Source organism: Salminus brasiliensis, chromosome 1 (assembly GCF_030463535.1).
Source record: "Salminus brasiliensis chromosome 1, fSalBra1.hap2, whole genome shotgun sequence".
NCBI lineage: Eukaryota > Metazoa > Chordata > Actinopteri > Characiformes > Bryconidae > Salminus > Salminus brasiliensis.
Genome location: NC_132878.1, coordinates 72,488,812 through 72,508,249, shown reverse-complemented (window position 1 = coordinate 72,508,249; position 19,438 = coordinate 72,488,812). Strand labels below are relative to the sequence as shown.

Genomic DNA, 19,438 nt, shown 5'->3' with positions numbered 1-19,438 from the left:
TCTACACTCAAACGTCATGGATGCTGAACTTGTTTGATGTCCACCCTTCTGACCCAAACTAATGGGGAGTTCCATATGCGCAGTTTCAAAGCTGTTGCAGATGTTTTGGCCTTTTTTTGATGGTTTCACTCGTCCTCTGTGTTTGTAAGCAGACCAAGCCGTGCGTCCGGCCTACAGCAGGCACTCATGGGTCAGTGTTTTGTTTTGAGCAGCTGTGTTATTATTGCACTCAAGTCATGTTGACGGGTCATGCAGCCATCTTCCCATGACAAGCTTAGGATGTTTGGGAAGAATTACAAAAGACATTTAAGATGCAAAACTTTGTTCATGAGGATGTTTTTTTTTAGCAGACATCTGTTTCTGGACTGAGTTCCTAATGCATTGACGATAAGATGTAGCAGCATCTCATCGTGTGGAGAAACAGTGTGAAAAATGTAAAGTGGAAACTTTCAGTTCATCCCACTTCAGTGTGAATAAGAGGAAAAGGAGATATTTCATTATGATCTGAATCTGATGAAAAGTGATTGCTGTGTGTGCAGCCTTGCCTTGCATTTCATCATTTCTGGACATCAAAAGAAACAGATAAAAGTGAAAGATTTCACTTCAAAATGTAAAATGTATGTAAATCTCATGCATTATGAAAGAAACAATGTGGTAACAATTAAATATATAATTAAATGAAAGCAATAGCAGATCTGGTATAACTCCAACATGTGTTTCTATTTTTAGATATGCCTTGCAATGTCTGAAAACACTGGTGACATGGTTAAAGACTGGCTCATATTATTTTGATCAAATTTACTTTACGATTGAACACTGATATTAATCAAAACACCCCTAGAAACTGAAACAGGCTTCAGTATTAAAAAAGGCCAGTGTCTTAATATCAATTAAAAGACAATACACACTGTGACTAGTTTATTAAAGGGAAACCTGTCAATACAGAATGTAATTTCAATGGAAATGGAATTAATTCCGTGGCATTAGGTAGGTATATATGTAATATATACCCTAATTATTTATTATTCTCTGTATGCACTTGTATTGTGTTGCACTTGTGTTCTGTATGCACTGTGTCTATGTTGCACCATAGTCCTGGAGGAACGTTGTTTCGTTACAATGTGTACTCTGTATATAGTTGAAATGACAATAAAAAACCCACTTGACTTGACTTGAATGTATCATAATTAATCAAGTTATTATATATTTATATCTCGGTTTTTGAAGAGTTAGGACACATACACAGCAAATGCAGATCCAACATGCAGACAAATAATAAATGAAATGTACAAATAAAAAAATGTACTGCAATACCACATGACACTATTACATACTACATATTGTAATTCAGAACATTGTAACGGCTGAAATAGAAATGTGATTTATTAACCATCAGCCATATATTATGATTCCATTACCCTATGACACGTCAGGTGATGACAGTAGGATAAATATCTCTGCAACCCGACTGTGTTATATTTCTGGATGCTGTCAGTGGGTCACGCTAGCACTACTCGAGGTGTGGAACAGTCAGATAGAAACCGGAGCGACTACGTGCTACAGATACAGCCTGATCATCTTTCTCACATCAACCTTATTTAGAAAGTCACACATTAAGACTCAGGCTGTCAAAAGAATATGAAAATAATCACTTTAAATCATTTTATGAAGTGCACTATAAAAACAAAAGGTTCTTTGAGCAATGCCGTAGGAAAAAACACTTTTGGTTCCATAAAGAACCACTTGCCTTTCAAATTGATAAAGAACACTTCAAGAAGAGGTTTTTGGGGTCTTTTAAAGGTTCTTCATACTCACACATCTATATGACAAATATGGTTCTATGGCATCACTTAAAGAACCATTTGTAGCACCTTTAAAGACTGTGCAGAGTCTTGTTTGCTCAAATCTGATCCTTTTTTTCATTTATTGTGTTATAGCTGTATGAGTGCAAAGTATTTATAACTTTTAATAATTCAGTAACATTATTCTACACCTGAACAAGAAAACACCATCATTTTCACAGAGTGATGACAGTTTCCAATCTTTATCATCATGTCCAGTGAGAGCAGCAGTGGCTCCATGTTCCCCCAATGACTGTATAGATCTATTTATCAGTAGATAATTGATTGTAGCCTCTTGCTCTTGTTTATACAGATCATAGGTTCTTGTAACAGCGTAGGCTCTTGAGGGGAACTGGAGCTCCACTCTGCCACTGGTTTTGATAGTTTGCTGCTGGTTGATTTATGCACAGGTCTCCCCTGAGAGCAGTCCAGCCGTGTGCCGAAGCTTCCGAATGTATCTTTAAATGACAGGAGCTCTAATTCCTCATTCTATTAGAGCAACAAACATTAGAGGATGAACAGCTGGGCTTTAGCTTTCACTTATACTGAATGGTCAAACTAGGAAAATGAATGAACAACATTAAAAACATTACTAATGTTTATAGTGTTCATGCGTTATAAATATGTAAACTTTGACAGTACTAGGCCAACAGAGAATGGGCAGCCTGGTTCAAACTGACAGAAAGGCTACATTAACTCAGATGACCATTCTGTACAACTGTGGTGAGCAGAAAAGCGTCTCCGAATGAAAGACCACATCTGGTTCCACTTCTGTCAGCCAAGAACACAAAGCTGAGGCTGCAGTGGTCACAACAAAACTGGACAGCTGAAGATAAGAAAAAAATAGCCTGGTCTCGATTTCTGCTGAGGCACACAGTTGGTAGGGTCTGAAATTTGCGCCAACAGTGTAATTTGCTTAACCCAGCCAGGCTGGTGGAGGTGGTGTAATGGTATGGGAATGTTTTCTTGGGACACCTTGGGCCTATTAATACTAATTGCTTCATGACCACAATTTACCAATCTTCGAACGGCTACTTCCAGCATGATAACGCACCATGTCTCAAAGTAAAATCACCTTAAACTGGCATGAACATGACCTTGATTCTGTGTTCTTCAGTGGCCTTCTCAGTCACCAGATCTGATCCAAATATAACTTTGATATATCTTTGAAATGTGGTAGAACAGGAGGTATGCTATATGAAAGTCTGCAGGAACCAAGTGACACAATCATGTCAGCATGGACCAGAATCACAAAGGAATTTTCCATCATCCTCTGGAATCCATACCATGAAAGGTTTAAGCCTTTTTAAAGGTTTAAATTGCACACTGATATGTATATGTAGAGAGAGAGAGAGAGAGAGAGAGAAAGAGAAGAAGAGCAGAGAACTATAAGGAGCACCTGGAATCTCCATAAATAACACACAGCACACGCCACCGCACAGGCCCCTCACAGCTTTAGCTGTACTGACTGAATCAGACACGTGAAAACGGGCAGGCGGTGGCTGACGGGTGCAGCTGGATAAGCAACCCAGCAACACTAACCCAGAGAGAGGAAATCCCACATGATCCACACACTTTCAGGACACAGAGCACCTAACCAGATCAGGGCATGACCCATTAAGAACTCCTTCAGGCCTAGAGTTATTACTGTCGTTTAGCTACATTATTCCATAAGTGCCATTACATACATATTTATACATAAGTAGTAAGTTAAGCAATGATGGTCATTTGCATTTGGTTTCCATTCCATATGGAGATGTTTAAATCTTCAGTCCTGTCCGTAAATACTGACAGATGTTTTTTTCTTTCCTCTACACACAGTAATGACTTTCAACATTTTAGGCGTTTAGGTTAATACAGTTGTATGCAAATATTTTACACATGCCTGATCAAATGGCGTAAACGTGTTTTACATTAAATTAAATTCAGCAAACAAATAGAAATAGAAATCTGTCATATTTAAAGTTGGTTCCTTGTAGAGTAAATATGTGACACCTTAAGACTCACTTAAGATTCACTATTAAATTCAGTTTGAGCCAAAAGAAAGGTGTTTTCTACTTATTGTACAGCTATTGTATTATAGCTGTATGAGTGGAAACAAGTAATTATAATTTCAATAATTCAGTAACATTATTCTACACCTGAACCTGAAAACGCCATAATTTCTTCAGAGTGATCAAAGTTTCTAATCTTCATCATCAATGTCCAGTGAGGGCAGCAGTGGGCTCCAACCTACCCTCCACAGACTGTATAGATCGGATATATCATATACTTTATATATAAATCCAGAGGTTTCGTTCCTCCACGATTGTAGCGTCTCGCTCTCATTCATACAACTTGTGGGTTCTTCTTACAGTGGAGGCTCTTAAAGGGGAACTAGAGTTTATAAATCCATGAATGGATGCTTTCCATTAAATTAAATTAAACAAAGAAATAGAAACTGTGCTCTAAAATGAGCAGCATCTGTCATATTTAAGTTGGTTCCCTGTAGATGATGTGTTCACAAAATACAATTTTAAATGGGGGTGCCAGAACTTTTAGATAAGACTGCATTTAATTACATAGCGCATTATGAGACAAATTACATTCACATTTACAGTCTGTGTGGACAGGTTCGAGTCTGTTTTATCTGGTTTTACTTTTTACTTTGCATAAAACAAGACTGTACACACAACTTCTCATCAAATTCAAATCATAATAAAATATCTCCCTTTCTACGTACAGACACTGATGTGGGATGGATTAAAAGTTTAGAGTTTCTCCTTGTTTCAGTGAAACTATACGTCAGAAATAGTTTGATACATTTACAGCTCACTTCTGTTATTGCTGTTATTATTATAAGTATGGCTGGACGATGTGGTAAAAATACTATATCATGATATTTAAAGACTTTTTTCGTGATACACAATGTTTATCACAATACACAGATCTAAAACATCAGTAGCGACAGATTCTTATACACTACTGTTCAGATACTCTCCCGTACTGAATACAGTGATTTTTATTCAACATCTGCTGCTCTTCATCTAATTAAACCAGTCTAATTACACTTTTACAGTTTATTGATGTTTATTAAGCACTAACAGTATATTCAATATGCTTAGAAAAGTATTTTGTTTATTACAATATGATAAATATTGTCATGTTGCCCAGCTCTACTTCTAAGGCAATCCAAAGAAGGTTAGAAGGAAGAACATCATGCTTTGCACCTTTAACCCACTTTCACACTCTCAAAGGTAACTTTTTTTGCATGTCTGATTAAAACATGAGGTGAAAGTGAGGCTGGTATTCTCCTAATAGACTCATCAGTGCCCTGAAATCTGGGAGTGGGGGGGTGTGTGGGGGGGTTGGTTTGGGTGTAGCCATGTTCACACCTCCAACAGTTCATAAACAAACAAAAACAAACCGAACAAACCAAGGCACAGGTGCAACCAGTGCAGAGAATTTCCCACACTCTTGTGAGAGCCTTGCAGCCCCCCCAGCCTTACCACACACACACACAGACCACTGTTGCTGCTTTTAAACTGTAGTAGTCAAGTCTGAAAGTCCAAAACAATAACATAGTCTTCCCGTGCCTCGGGAACGTGGTCTGCGAGCACTCTCTGAACGCGTACAGCGGCGATAAAACATCACAGCACACATAAATAATCTCTTTAATGAGCCCCTCCACCCTCCAGTTTAATGATGACTGGGCTTTTCCATTTAGCCGCTCTACAGGACAGGCACATGTGGCCTCCAGGTGGGTTTATTCCACAGAGACTGCGGGCACTGCACTATTTCTAACGGCTACGATCCTTAAATCATGAAGGACCACCGTTTAACACAGCTCCACTGACAACTCTGGTGTGGCCTACGGCTGTTTCCATCCTTTTCTGTCTCGCTTTTGTCCAAATACATTTCAGAAAGCAGGAACAGTGTTGCCTTTAATGGACTCATATTTAATTTACACTTGTTTGACATGTTTACACTTGTTTGACATGTTTGCTGTCTGAGGTTTGCTTCCTTGGAGCTACAAAGGTAATGTACCGTCGTGGCCAAAATAATGGCACCCTCGCACTTCTCTCAAAAAATACACCACTTTTCCTAGAAATGTGTTGCAGTTGCAAAGGCTTTGGCATATTCACACTCCAGAAAGGGACTGGACAAAAATTTTATTTTTTACAATTATTAGAAATGATTAAATGAAATTTCATCATGTCATGCTTCTTTAATTTGTATGTGTGGCATGTAACAGGTGCTGGCAATATATAAATCACATGTTTAACCAGTTTAAATGGAGAGAAGTTGACTCACTCTTTGTGTCTGTGTACCACACTGACCGTGGAGAAAAGAAGGAAAAACAAAATTGTGAAATCCAAAAGCTGACCTCTCAGTCAGAGGTAATGGGTCTTCCAGCAGAACAATGACCCAAAGAATACTTTACAAAGCACCCAGAAATGGTTTAAGCTAAAGCGCTGAAAAGCTCTGAAGTGGCCAGCAATGAGTCCAGATCTAAATCTTATAAAACACCTGTGGAGAGATCTCACAACAGCAGTGGGGAGAATGTATCCTTCAATATCTGTATCTTCAATATCAGGAGCACTTGCCAAAAGAAGAGAGGTGCAGAATTCCAGTAATAAACTTATTCATGGCTACAGGAAGTAACCGTTTACAGTTATGGTTTCCAGAGGGTGTGCTACCAAATATTATTTTAAGGGATGCCAGTAATGATTTCCTGTCCATTTCTGGAGTTCTGTGTGGAATGATATCAGATTTCACCTTTTTTGTGTTATTTAATGCAAACAAAAGAAGTAAATGTGAATACCAAAGCACTGGTTATTGCAACAATGCACTGGGAGAAGTGGTGCATTTTCTGAGTAGCCCATGTTTTTGGCCATGACTATAGCTAATAAGTACTGGAAGGTAATTCCCAGTCAATTAACAATTACCAGTGCTGACTGCTTACCTAAATAATCACACACTCGTCTCAAATCGAATGGAGTTGTTCAGTACCCTCTAATAGACTTGTAAATGAGATTTCTGGCACTGTATCTCAATACCCAAGCATTTGTCTGGCCTAAAATGAGTTGGCTGCAAGCATTTAGACTAAACAGCTGCTATTAAATTCAGTGAAAGATGGAGTTTAACAACCTGCTGTTTGAGGTGGTGATTTAACATGAACCCATTCTGCACATCTGCGTAACATTCGTATCTAGAGCATGTTACTATGACAGACAAGGGCAGTGACAGGAGACTTTCCTATGTGCAGGATAGTGGTGTTTACTGTACTAAACATCTGCATCATCACTGGAGGTTTAAAAATATATCATCACTGTCAAGGAAAAAACCTTGTATCTCCAAAACCTCTAACTTTCAATGGAAGTCAGTGTAAAAAGAATCTATTCCAATCAAGACATGGTACAGATTTATGACATCATGAGTGTCTAATTGAGTGAACATTGTGAAGCCACAGGAACACAAAACAACCTATTTAATTCTAATGAATAAAGAGAGGTTGGAAGATGATCATATAAAAACACAACTTTGTTAGATAAATGAAAAACCTTGTATCTTCAAAAATTCTAACTTTTAATGGAAGTCAATGTAAAAATCTATTTCAAATGAAGTTGACTGCCAGTTTCACAGATTCACGTTATGTCAAATAGTGAAAAAAGGGCAATACAGAGAACATTTTAAGGTGCTTTAAAGAAACCTACTAAAGTCTAAACCCACAAAAACAGCCAGTTTTGAATTCACTGAATATGTGATGTCACAAAATCCTAGAAATTCACATATACAGTGTATCAGTTTATTAAGCCTATAGCAATTTAGTTTCTCCCGTCCATGCTTTAGTTATAAGGCGTGTTTCAGCTTAGACTTCTCTTTGAACAATGCTGAATAAGGCTTTAAAGACACAGTAACACAAACACAAAGTGTTAATAAGTGTACACGTGTCACATCCTCACTGCTGCATGCTTTAATACATGATTACTGTTAATTTACTTACTTCATTAAATTTATTAAATTTAATTTTCCCATTAAGAAACATGTACCAAATAAATAGACCCAGTGCTCTAAAATTTGCACAATAGACCTTTCATTTTTAAGTTTGCCTCCTTTATAGCGTGTGTTGATGTAAATGCAGTTTAACCAGGAGGGACTAAAACTTTTGCATAAGACTGCATTATGAGACAAACTGCATTCACCTTTAGAGACTGTGTAGAGAGGTTCTAATCTGCACTCCTGACTGTTTTCTGTTTGTTTTGTCTGGTTTTGCTATATGTAAAAGGAGTCTGTACACAAAAAGACAACTTTTTTCATCCAATTAAAATCTTAATAAAATTTCTCCTCTTCTACCTCCAGACACAGATGTGAATGGAATGAAAATTTACATGGTCTCCTCATTTGTTTCAATGAAACTAAAAGAGTGAATTTACATCAGTCCTATGCCAGGACCAGACTACACAAATTCAGGCCAATTTAAACTTGATTTTGACAGAGCTGACAAATTGCGAGTGTAGAATGTGAGCGTCATGAACCAACGAACAGGCCGCGCAGTGTGACATAATCAAAGAACTACAATTTCATGTCTGGAGCGCGGCACAACACCCCAACAAAAAGTCTACCATATCAGAATTGTTTGTATTTTTCCGCGTAGTTTGACATATCTTAGGACATGTTCCCTGACGTCGCCCAACTGGAGGATAGAGCACGCTCCGGCACACACATGGACATATGCTGAAGAGAGAAAGGGATGCTGCTGCAGCTGTCAGGTGAAACAACAAAGCCAGAGAAAAGGTTTGTTTAGCTGTGGCAACAGCCTTTCTGACCCTTCATCGAGGGAGTACCATGACCAAGTTTTTCAATCATTTTTCCCACAAGAGACCTCCAGGAGACCCTGTTTACATATAGTGAACCTGGTAGCTACAGTAGCTACATTTATGTAATGTTAATGGTATGGTTCTCTCTAAGGTTCTCTATGAAGGATTTTCACAAAACCTCCAGCATCACACATGGCACCTCTGTGGCCATGACTTACAGTTTCTTGACCCTCCTCCCCAAGGATCTACAAATTCACGCAAGGCTGGTCAGCGCCAAACATGTAGTGTTGTCAGTATCTCGATTAAGAAAAATTTATGACATCATGAGCGCTTAATTGAGTGAACATTGTAAGACAAAATTATGTAGTTTGAGCTTGGCATTAATAACACAGGAACACGAAACTGCCTGTTTAATTCTAAGGAATAAAGAAAGGTTGGAAGATGATTATATAAAAACACAAACGTGGGTTTATGTATGTATCTATACACGTGAACATCACATGAAAATGACAAGAAACTAATTTTGCATCTCCAAAAAAGTGAGCTAGGCTACCATAGACCACTGAAGTTAGCTGTCATTCTTTCAGACAAGACTGATCTCTATGTGGCTGAAATGAATGGGGTTTTTTAAAAATTGCTGCTGTCACCCCAGGGGTACATACACATGTTCCAAACCTCATATATTTTGTTCTGTGTTCATTTTCCATCCGAACATCTCTGAAACCAATGAATTACGAGGTAGCTAGCGGGTTGAAATATGAATTTTGCTACATATGAGCTAATAATACTGAAGAAACCAGCGAGCTTTGTCAAATGAGCTTAGCTACAATTGGAGTAACTAGTGTTTATATAACTTATAAAGTTATATAACATATAACTTTACTAGTTGTAAAGTTTAACATTCAATTTACTTTTGTGCAACTTGTACAACGAAGCTTGTAGTATAGATGTATCTTTGTACTGTACTTTCTTAAAAACTAAGTAACAGAGAACTGGTATGACAGTGATTATAGCAGCATCTATTACTAATTAACTAAATTTGCTTTGTAGCTCCAGCATAAAACTAAAAAAGCAAACTTCAGAGACCAAACATGCCTTGGCTGATCAACTGAATTTAGGATGAGGGGACTGAGTAACAGTGAATTTTCAACAGATGACTCCTTTGATTCCTTCCAAAGCAAGCAGACCTCCCTCTTTAGTCGCCATTTCCTCACACTTATTAACAGGTTCTACCCGTTCCTGAAAGCAGACCATATGGACAGGGTTAGGCTGCGTGGTTAATGAGCGTACAAGAAAGCAATTGTTCAAAAAGCGCTCGGTCTGCAGTTCATTTAAAAAAACGAGCCGCTCTCTTGGTTTGCGCTGGTTTCCATTTTGGAGCTTTAATGAATCGCGCATGAGGAACACAACTGTAATTACAATATAACACAGCAAAGAGCAGAATATGTGATAATTAAACAGCCTAAAGTAAATAAATAAATAAATGAAAAAATAACACCTACACCTACACAACAAAGACCTGGTTAGCTTCACTGCTCATTATTTGCAACTCAAATATCTGAAGTACCGCAAGTAAAGCTAAAGCTCTTAAATGATTCTGTCCTTAAATGCCTGACTCTGAAAAAAAACATGGTATTTAAGAACCTTTACAATATGTGTTTCTTTAAACTTTAAAAAAAATGTTCTTCATATTGGTACATTTCATTTTAGTAAAAAAAATGTCAAATGACCAGGGTGCTCAAACCTTTGCAAAAGACTGTATCTAATCTCTGCCATTTAATCTACTTTTCTCTGGTAATAACGTGATCCGCTAATGGATTTACTTTTCATGGATTTTCAAGTTCTGCCACACATTGAACGGTTCGTTTTGGACCCAAAAGTGGCACTGCTACAGCATCGCTCCAGTGAACACCTTTATTTTGAAGAGTTTTGGTAGTGAAAGGTTGAGATCATAACTGATGTAATGCAAGAAGAGAGTAAATGAATTAAAACTGGCTATCAAAAGGTCATCCATCAGGCAGCGGAGGTAGACACCAGCAGGGACAATGTGAGGTTTCATCCTCTGTCTCGCGGGACGCTGCGAATGTCAGAAAACACGTGGCTCCCTCACACAGCCCAGACTAATTGCTCAAGGGCAACGTCGTTTCTCTCCCACTTAACAGCCAATAATATTTAGCTTTCATGACCACCGTAGGGAAACCATTAGAGCGATTCCCCACAGGAAAGACCAACCGAGGAGCCTTATTTCATTAAAGAAATCAACTCTGATCATACCATATCGCCTTTACACATACAACAAACTGCAATTTATTCAAATCAGCTTTAATCTGAATATATTTCCATCACCTCTTATACTTGCATCTATTTTTTCTCTCCCCAGTGGTCATGTCTGGGGTACGTTGTACTACATTAAACAATGTTATTTTACTTCATTTCCCAATTTATACAATTCTAGATGCCACCTTTTTTTCTCTCAGGTTTCTCCAGTTTCCAAGTGTCTTTTGATGGTGTAGCAAATGTGTAAATACAGTAGTAGGGAGTGCAGTCTGTTCCAACACTGCTTTTATACAGACAAAAGGTTTGTAGGCAGTTTACTGCTTACCCTTGGATGTCACTGGGCATTACAGGTAATTAACTGGACTTGAACTGCTTAAATGGCAATAAAAAAAACGTTGTAGTATATATAATGTATAAATTAAACTGTGGAATACACAGATGCACACATTTCTATTTACATATAGGCATTTACAGAGTGACCCCACAGTAAAAAAAAAGAAATGCAGCACTACAGGACATACATATAATATTGTTATATTCCAAAATGTACAACATATAAACAGAATATATACACGATATACTTGTCTGTGGTAGTGTGTAATATCACTAAGCTGTTCAGTTCCAGTTCCAGGTAACTGTTTTTGAGGTTTAATGATCACTTTTGTTCATCTTAACCAGTTATTGACTTTTTGACTTTGAATATGTAGCAGAACATATGTGATGTTGTTACTCCCAAAAATACATATATATATAATAATGACAAATAATAATGACAAATAATTGATTGTGTTTTATTATTTACATAAAACGTATTAGCTGTCATGGAAATATGGTCATTCTTGTTTACCTGGTTTTATTTATACATTTCTGTATGCAGGCTTTATGTTGCCTATTGATGTTAGTACTCATGTAAGCTGAATAAAATCGGTTCTTGTTTGCCCAGACACACACCGGCCATCACCTCTTTTCTAACTGCCACCGATGCAACGTCCACGGGCAACCAACATGCTTGTAGGAAAGTGCCAGGTACCGGCCAACAGAGGCCCGTGTTAGCCAGCATCACACTAAAGCGATGTGTGGAGAGGGAGCCATCAACCCACCAGGAAAGAGCAAGACCAACTGTGTTCTTTCAGGCTCTGGCTGCTGATGGCAGGCAGCATGACCTGAGATTCAAAACATGTTATTTTATACTGGCAAAGGAAATATTATCAATATTATTGTAAAAAAAAAACAGCTTGAGAACATTTGGTGTTTGGTGTATTTGAAAAAGTGTAACAACTGTAACTTTTTGAAGGACTATGAGGAACATTCCAGATTATGTAGATGTTGTACACCTGATAAAATGTTATTTCTTCCAAGAACCACTTAATTTAAATTTAATTTCAACAACAGTTTTATTTAAACAAGTGTATTTTTTCATTTAGTAGGAGAATAGCGAAATGCAACAGTCCAAAAACACTTCTTCCCACTCACACTTCATTTGAATTCACATTTTATGTCTATATGAAAACAGTAATATGAACATCATATTTCACAGGTTATTATTAAACCTGTACATCTTACACAGTGCAATAATGTGTGTATAGTGTAAGTTAATGTGTATATATTTATTTATTATATATTTGTCTTTTTACTACCGTGAGGGGCTATGCGCCTTTGTCACTCACCTTTGCACTTGTGTTAATGTGAACTGACAATAAACATGATTGGATTTGATTGGATTTGACTCAGGTATGTCTCTGTGGAGCTTTTTCCGTTCTGCTCCTTCAATGTTGGATCCATACAGAGAGTCCAGCCGTGCCTCCAAAACACCAGTAAAAGAAAGACCAGCAGGGAAACAGAGTGACCGTTGTTGCATTGCTGTGCCGCAGACTATTTTTAACCACCTCAGCCAGACTGCCACAAACCCACTTCTAGTACGGCAAAGGAAAATGTGCCTCAGGTCCACAGGAAATCTGTCGGCTGAGCTGCCCCGCCACCCCCTACGCCCTCATACACTATTTAACCAAGAACAGCACAACTGCGAAATACAAAGGGCTTCCGTCACCAACAAGGTCAGGCTGCCAATATGCTCAGCCTGGACACACAATCACCAAAAGTAAAAATGAAGGTAAAGTTAAATCTGGGCATATTATATACATTCTAAAAAATTATGTGCTTCTGGGTTTTTATAGACCAGGGTCACCAAGTCCAGTCCTTGGAGAACAGTGTACAGCACAGTTTGATGACTTCACTGATAACCTAGAACCAAGTGTTCTCTGTTAAAGAGAATAGGAGGTATATATAAATGTGACCTCCACGTCTATTACTTAAATAAAAAAATAAAAACTGCAACATGTAGGATGTAGGATGAATAGGTGAGACTAAACTGCTTGTTGACTGATTGTTGTGGCCATACTGCTGTAGACTAAATATGTTATGTAAACTATTGTAGACTGAATAGGGTAGGGAAACCGCTGTAGACTGAATAGGTTAGGCAAACAGCTGTAGACTGAATAGGTGAAGTAAACTGCTGTAGACTGAATAGGTAAGGCAAACAGCTGTAGACTGAATAGGTTAGGCAAACAGCTGTAGACTGAATAGGTGAAGTAAACCGCTGTAGACTGAATAGGTAAGGCAAACAGCTGTAGACTGAACAGGTTAGGCAAACAGCTGTAGACTGAATAGGTGAGGTAAACTGCTGTAGATTGAATAGGTTAGGTAAACAGATATAGACCGAATAAGTGAGGTAAACTACTATAGAATGAATAGGTGAGATAAACTGCTGTAGACTGAATAGGTGAGATAAACTGCTGTAGACTGAATAGGTGAGGTAAACTGCTGTAGAATTAATAGGTAAGGCAAATTGCTGTAGACTGAATAGGGTAGGGAAACTGCTGTAGACTGAATAGGTTAGGTAAAGTATTGTAGACTGAATAGGTTAGGTAAACAGCTGTAGACTGAATAGGGTAGGGAAACTGCTGTAGACTGAATAGGTTAGGTAAAGTGTTGTAGATCTGAATAGGTTAAACTGTTGTAGACTGTATCAGCAAGGCTAAACTGCTGTAGGCTAGATAGACGGGGGGGGGTGGCTGTAACAACATCACATCATATTTTCTGATCCATATTCAGTACAGATGGGTACAGATGGTCTCGCATAAGGTCATAAATAATTGGTTTAGATGAACAAAAGTGATCATTAAACCTCAAAATCACTCCACCCACCCACTTGGAACTGAAACTAAACAGCTTAGTGATATTCCACACCACCACAGACAAACAACATACTCAGATTTTTTCTATATTAACTGTTTAACTAAGAAGACAGTCTTAAAATAAGGTCCTTGTGTGATTCCTCTTTAATACTCATAGTCAAACTATCATCTACTAAACTGCACATTCACAGCCCAAAGCCTGCAGACTTTAAACAGGCAACATGGCCATCCAGAACTCAGCAGGGCATGAGAAACAAACACAGAAAACTAAAAATATTCCCTGATTTATTTGCTCCCGTGGCTTCTTCTCTGCAGGCAGGATGTGATCAGTGCGAGGGTGAAGATCACCACTTCCTGTCCAAGCTGACTTCCGAGTCTTCCCCCCACTGCTCCCCCTTCAAAACACGCGCCGTTCTGTCTGAGGGCCTTGGATCGTTGTGCTAAATCGTGTTCTTGGAAAATAATTTTAAGCCTTTAAATATAAATGGCCCCCACCGCTAGTGAGAGCAGAACCCACCATCGATCTCCTACGCATAGCCTGGACGAGCAATCATCCAATTCTGAGCAGTCCATCAACACGTTTTAAGCGCATCAGACAGAAATGTGATGTCTGATCGCTTGGTGCTGAGCTCTCTGCCCCTGTGTTTTAAGCAGAAAGACTGTAGAAGGTTTTCTATCGATTAGTTGTGTCTCCACCAAATCTACACTGTTCTCAGACAGGGTGGGGAAATTCACAGAGCCTCCCTAACAGTCTAATGGCCTAATGGCTGCTTCAGTTTAGAGCTAGCAGAAGAATGCTGCAGGTACCTTATTCTACCCCAAAGGGTCCATATCATTGACAGTGAATGTTTTCTCATTTTCGGGTAATTAAAGGTTGAATGTAGCATGTTAACACTGGTAAAGTTTCAAAGTGTACATTGACGCTTTATTCCATACAGTCCAGCAGCAAAAACAGCCTGCTTTTGACTTCATGATGATGTTTGAAGGAATGTTTCCACTCTGATTGATCTGATCTTTTTGAATGAGGCACAATACAGAGCAGCCAGGACCATACCACTGTATATCTGTCTTAAAGGCGCAGTAATCAAAACAGTCTGTTTAAGTGTAAGGGACTGAAGTTGTAAAAATGAATAAAGCATAAAGCATATGGGCCCTTTAAGAAAGCCTCTCACAGAACATTTCCACAGCCTAATCTCACGCTCTCTCAGTGATACTCTGTTATATAGGAAAGGAGGAGAGTAAAGATGGGAAAAAACGAGTTTTTCTCTCTTCTGCTGTCACATCACTGTCAGCCTGCTCTGCCTCCGCCGGCCTCGTGCACGCTTCACCTGTCAGCCACAACGCCGCAGAACCGGATGCTATCGCAAATCCGGACAGACTGGAAGCGCACCCGCCACCCAAATATCAAATTGTTGTCAGAGCAGTGAGATGCACAGTTTAACGGCCCGTCTCCGCCACAAAGGAAGAAACGACTCGGGCGCTGGTCCTGCAGGGGGAACGCAGTAACGGTTATGAATCACCTTCTGAGTCACTGACATTTTACACCGCAGACAACAGGCAGGGGTGCAAATCTCGATGGCATTTAACATCAGAATAAAGGAGCATGAATTATAATTCTTGGAAGGTAATAAAATACAGTAAATAAATCATTCCTCAGTACCAGATAGAGTTCACAATATCTAAGGTGGACAGGAGAGGAGGGAGAGGAGTGGCGAGAGGATGAGAGAAAAGAAAAAAAAAAAAGAAGAATGAAAAGATTTGAAAAAAAAAAGTCCAATCATTTTATTAACCTTTTGTAACAACATAGTAGACATTTTTTCACAATCAAATTGCTATTGTTAAAGGCTAAACTCATCTTGTAATTTCTCTCATGAAAATAGAGTGTGTAATACTGATTCTATACGCTAGCTGGAAATGCCTTAAAAGGATATGATTATATGAAAGCTAAGAAAAAACTGAAGTGTATTGGCATGACATCTCTTCAGACAATTACTTCAAGCTACACAGAAAGCTGATGTAATAAACAAAAAAGATTGACTGACCTTTTCTAAACTCCTTAACAATCAAATTTTTGTTGAAGGCAGAAAGGTGACAATAAAATATGTCTCTATGTTACTCTAAAAAGTGTATGTGACCGCTCGGTTGAGTTGCCCAGTTAGGGTAAACAGAATTTAACACTAACGTTAGCTCAGCATAAACACTGCTCCAGATTATATCGCCCATTTTCTTACTAGACTGAGTTAGGTGTTTTACCTTCAGATTGGCATGTCTTTAAAGCGATTTACTCTTTAGATAATATCATATGAGCTTTATTTTTGCTAAAGCCATTGTAGCCCAACCTCAACTGTAATTCAATGCATTAATATTACATATTAAGGTTTTTTTACAGGTTTGTTTGTCCTCAACTGTAGACTGAAGCCCACACTGAGGCTCCAGAAGGCTCTGCACCACAAAAGAACCATCTCTTTCTAGACCAAACAGAAGATCCTACTGATAACAGCTGCAGCTTCAAAAGGGAATTCCATAGACTTTTCAGAAGTGCTGTACAGTTCAATGGTTGAGAAGCAAACACTCATTTAGGTTGGCATTGGTGTGAAATGGTTCATTTTCAAGAAATATATATATATATATAGGAGCACATTCTGTGGGTTTAGGTTCATTCAGAAAAATTAGGTTCAGAGGAATTCTAATGTTGTTTGACATAAGTACATATCTGTTTAATGTATAAGCTGGATTTCAAACCAGTGTTGGTTTTTGACAGTTAGTGAATTGATTTCCAACCAAAATTCAACATCTGTACAATGCTGGATTTAATGTCAAGCCAGTTTTAATTTTCAACTAAAATGTCTTTCTGACGTGAAATTGACATGTGGTGCCTGTTGGGAATAGACACAGAGGGGCAGTGGTGGCTCAGTGGTTAGAGCTCCAGGCTATTGATGCCAAGTTTGTGGGTTCGATACCCAACCTTGAGCAAGGCCCTACACCCTCTCTGCTCCCCGGGTGCGGCAGCAATGGCTGTCCACTGCTCCGGGCATGTGGGCTCACAGTCACTGTGTGTGTTTCACTGGTGTGTATGTGTTCACTGCATGGATGGGTTAAAGGTTGAAGCCAGATTCCATCTGTATCTGACACAAATGGTGAAAATGGTTGTCAAGTAATCCTGTTTGAGCAATCCTGAAACATAAGCATGCTTAATTAGACATGATATCCATATCATAGTACTGACTAACTCTGTTTACGCCTACGCTAAGAACATAACTGTAATCGTGCCACACTTTCATAGATGCTTTTACTGCTCTTTATATTTAATCTGTTACTATGAAGATGATTCACCAGTTATGGATACTACGCTGCTCAGATTTTTTATTTATGAGGCTAAATTCAACCTATGCTAATATACTTTTAAGGAAATAAATACACCGGCAAGTCAGCAGTTTGCGGGTGTCAGTTGCCACTTCTTTGCAAGTGAGTGATCAGATCGGAAACTTAAGCACGGACAGCTTCAGTCCCTTTATATTAATCTAACAGCAACCTCATTGATTATGTACTGCGCCAGGCCTATTAGCATTATGATTATATTGCTTCATATTTGCAAGACAATAAAAAAGGCATCTGTGAACCACTGTACAGAGTGTAAAGACTGGCCTACATAATTACTTACTTTTGTTTAACTAAATGAACACCTTGGTGCTTTAAAACACCCGCAGGAACTTATCTGGAGCGCTGACTGATCAGGGTGCTCAGCGTAAAGCTGTCGCTATCAGTAAGATCACTATGATCTACTGTTTATCACACTGTTTTGTAGAGAAATTAAGGTTAATTGTGATCATACCACAATGCAATGCACAAAATTAAATTAAATATTTAATATTTCTCATTTTTAGATTGTTATGAGAATATTCTACAGTAATTCAACATATTTCTAGACATTGTTTGACTTTTTAAGTGATTTTCTCCACTGATAGTGTTTTATTCCATTAGCGGATTACTTCTTTTTAGCAATAATACTTGCTCTACCAACAGAGAAAGATATGTAAGTTAAATTAAAAAATAAAAGACATAAAACATCAAAAAATTAAAACACAAAAAAACATAAAACATAAAAAAGAACAAAAAATGAGATATTCAGACTTTATTTTTTACAGTGCAGTGATTTGGAGCTGTCACAATTAAATGATTACCCCTGATTTTGCTAATATAATGCAGTACCATTAAAAAAAAACAGTAAACAGTGGTAACAGTACTTACTGATTCAATAGTTTGACAGCTTTACGCTGAGCATACCAATCACTCACAGCTCTGAGTTGAGTTTCTGCAGATGTCCTGATGAATGAAGGTGTTCATGTAGTCCAGCACAAGCTAGTTATTATGCAGGGCAGTCAGTTCCAGTACACCCTGGTTCAAATAGTATAAACTGATTTCCATATCGGCCTTCAGTGTTATCTGCATAGGCCTGTACTGTGACTATAATTAAGAGACGACGGTTATATTCTGCAGCTCGGACACAGGCACCAGAGAGAGTCAGCTTTCTTCAGAGGACTGGACACTTTTTACTCACACTCTATTTCTCTCTCACTCTAACACACACACACACACACACTGCTCAGCTGGGATTCACACATAAACCCCAGCAGGATCAGATCTGCACTAGACATGATGATTTTACAACACACTCTGAGGCCAAAGAAAGAAAAACAGCAGAGGGAAAGAAGAGAGAGAGAGAGAGAGAGAGAGAGAGAGAGACTATTCATCACTCACTCTCCAAACACAACCTTCAGTAGAGCAGGATCATCACTGTACAGAGAGAGGAGGAACACACGGTCTCTCCTCCCTCGTTCTTTTTCATTACTCTGTCCTTGTCTCTCTCTCTCGGTTCATTCGCTTTCCCTTTTCCCTTCTCTCTCTCATTTTCTTTTTCTCTCTCTCTCTTCTCTGTCTATCTTCTCGTTCTCCCTTTTTATCACCATCTCTCCCTCTCTCTCTATTTCTCTCTGAGTCCTTTTTTTTTTCCTTCTTTCTCTCATTCTCATTTTCTTTCTGTCTCTTTTCTAGTTTATATCTCTCCGTCATTCTCCTCTTTGCTCTCTCTCTCTCTCTCTCTCTCTCTCTCTCTCTCTCTCGTGGTTTCAGCATAAACAGGGATGCCCATTAAATCAGCAGTAAAGAACAGCAGCAGACCTTTATTAGTGAAGAAGAGAAGTCAGTCTTTATTTAACTCCCTATCAGTCCACACTCTATGATAAGACGGCTGTGGACACACACACACACACAGGCCCGAGGGATTTGTTAACAGTATTCATACAAACGCACACACACACACGTGCGC

At 38.6% G+C, this 19,438-nt stretch overlaps 1 protein-coding gene across 4 annotated transcripts in view; it reads right to left on the bottom strand.

Annotated features, from left to right (window-relative positions):
* The window catches only part of sema5a (sema domain, seven thrombospondin repeats (type 1 and type 1-like), transmembrane domain (TM) and short cytoplasmic domain, (semaphorin) 5A), a 192,529-nt gene that overhangs the window by 164,805 nt on the left and 8,286 nt on the right, over nucleotides 1-19,438 (bottom strand). The window contains exon 2 of one of the 4 annotated variants that reach the window (XM_072688679.1): nucleotides 9,737-9,880. The exons of the other annotated variants lie outside the window; for them this stretch is intronic. The gene's annotated coding sequence lies outside the window, so the exon portion shown is untranslated. The remainder of the gene's footprint in view (nucleotides 1-9,736; nucleotides 9,881-19,438) is intronic. 4 annotated transcript variants of the gene reach the window in all.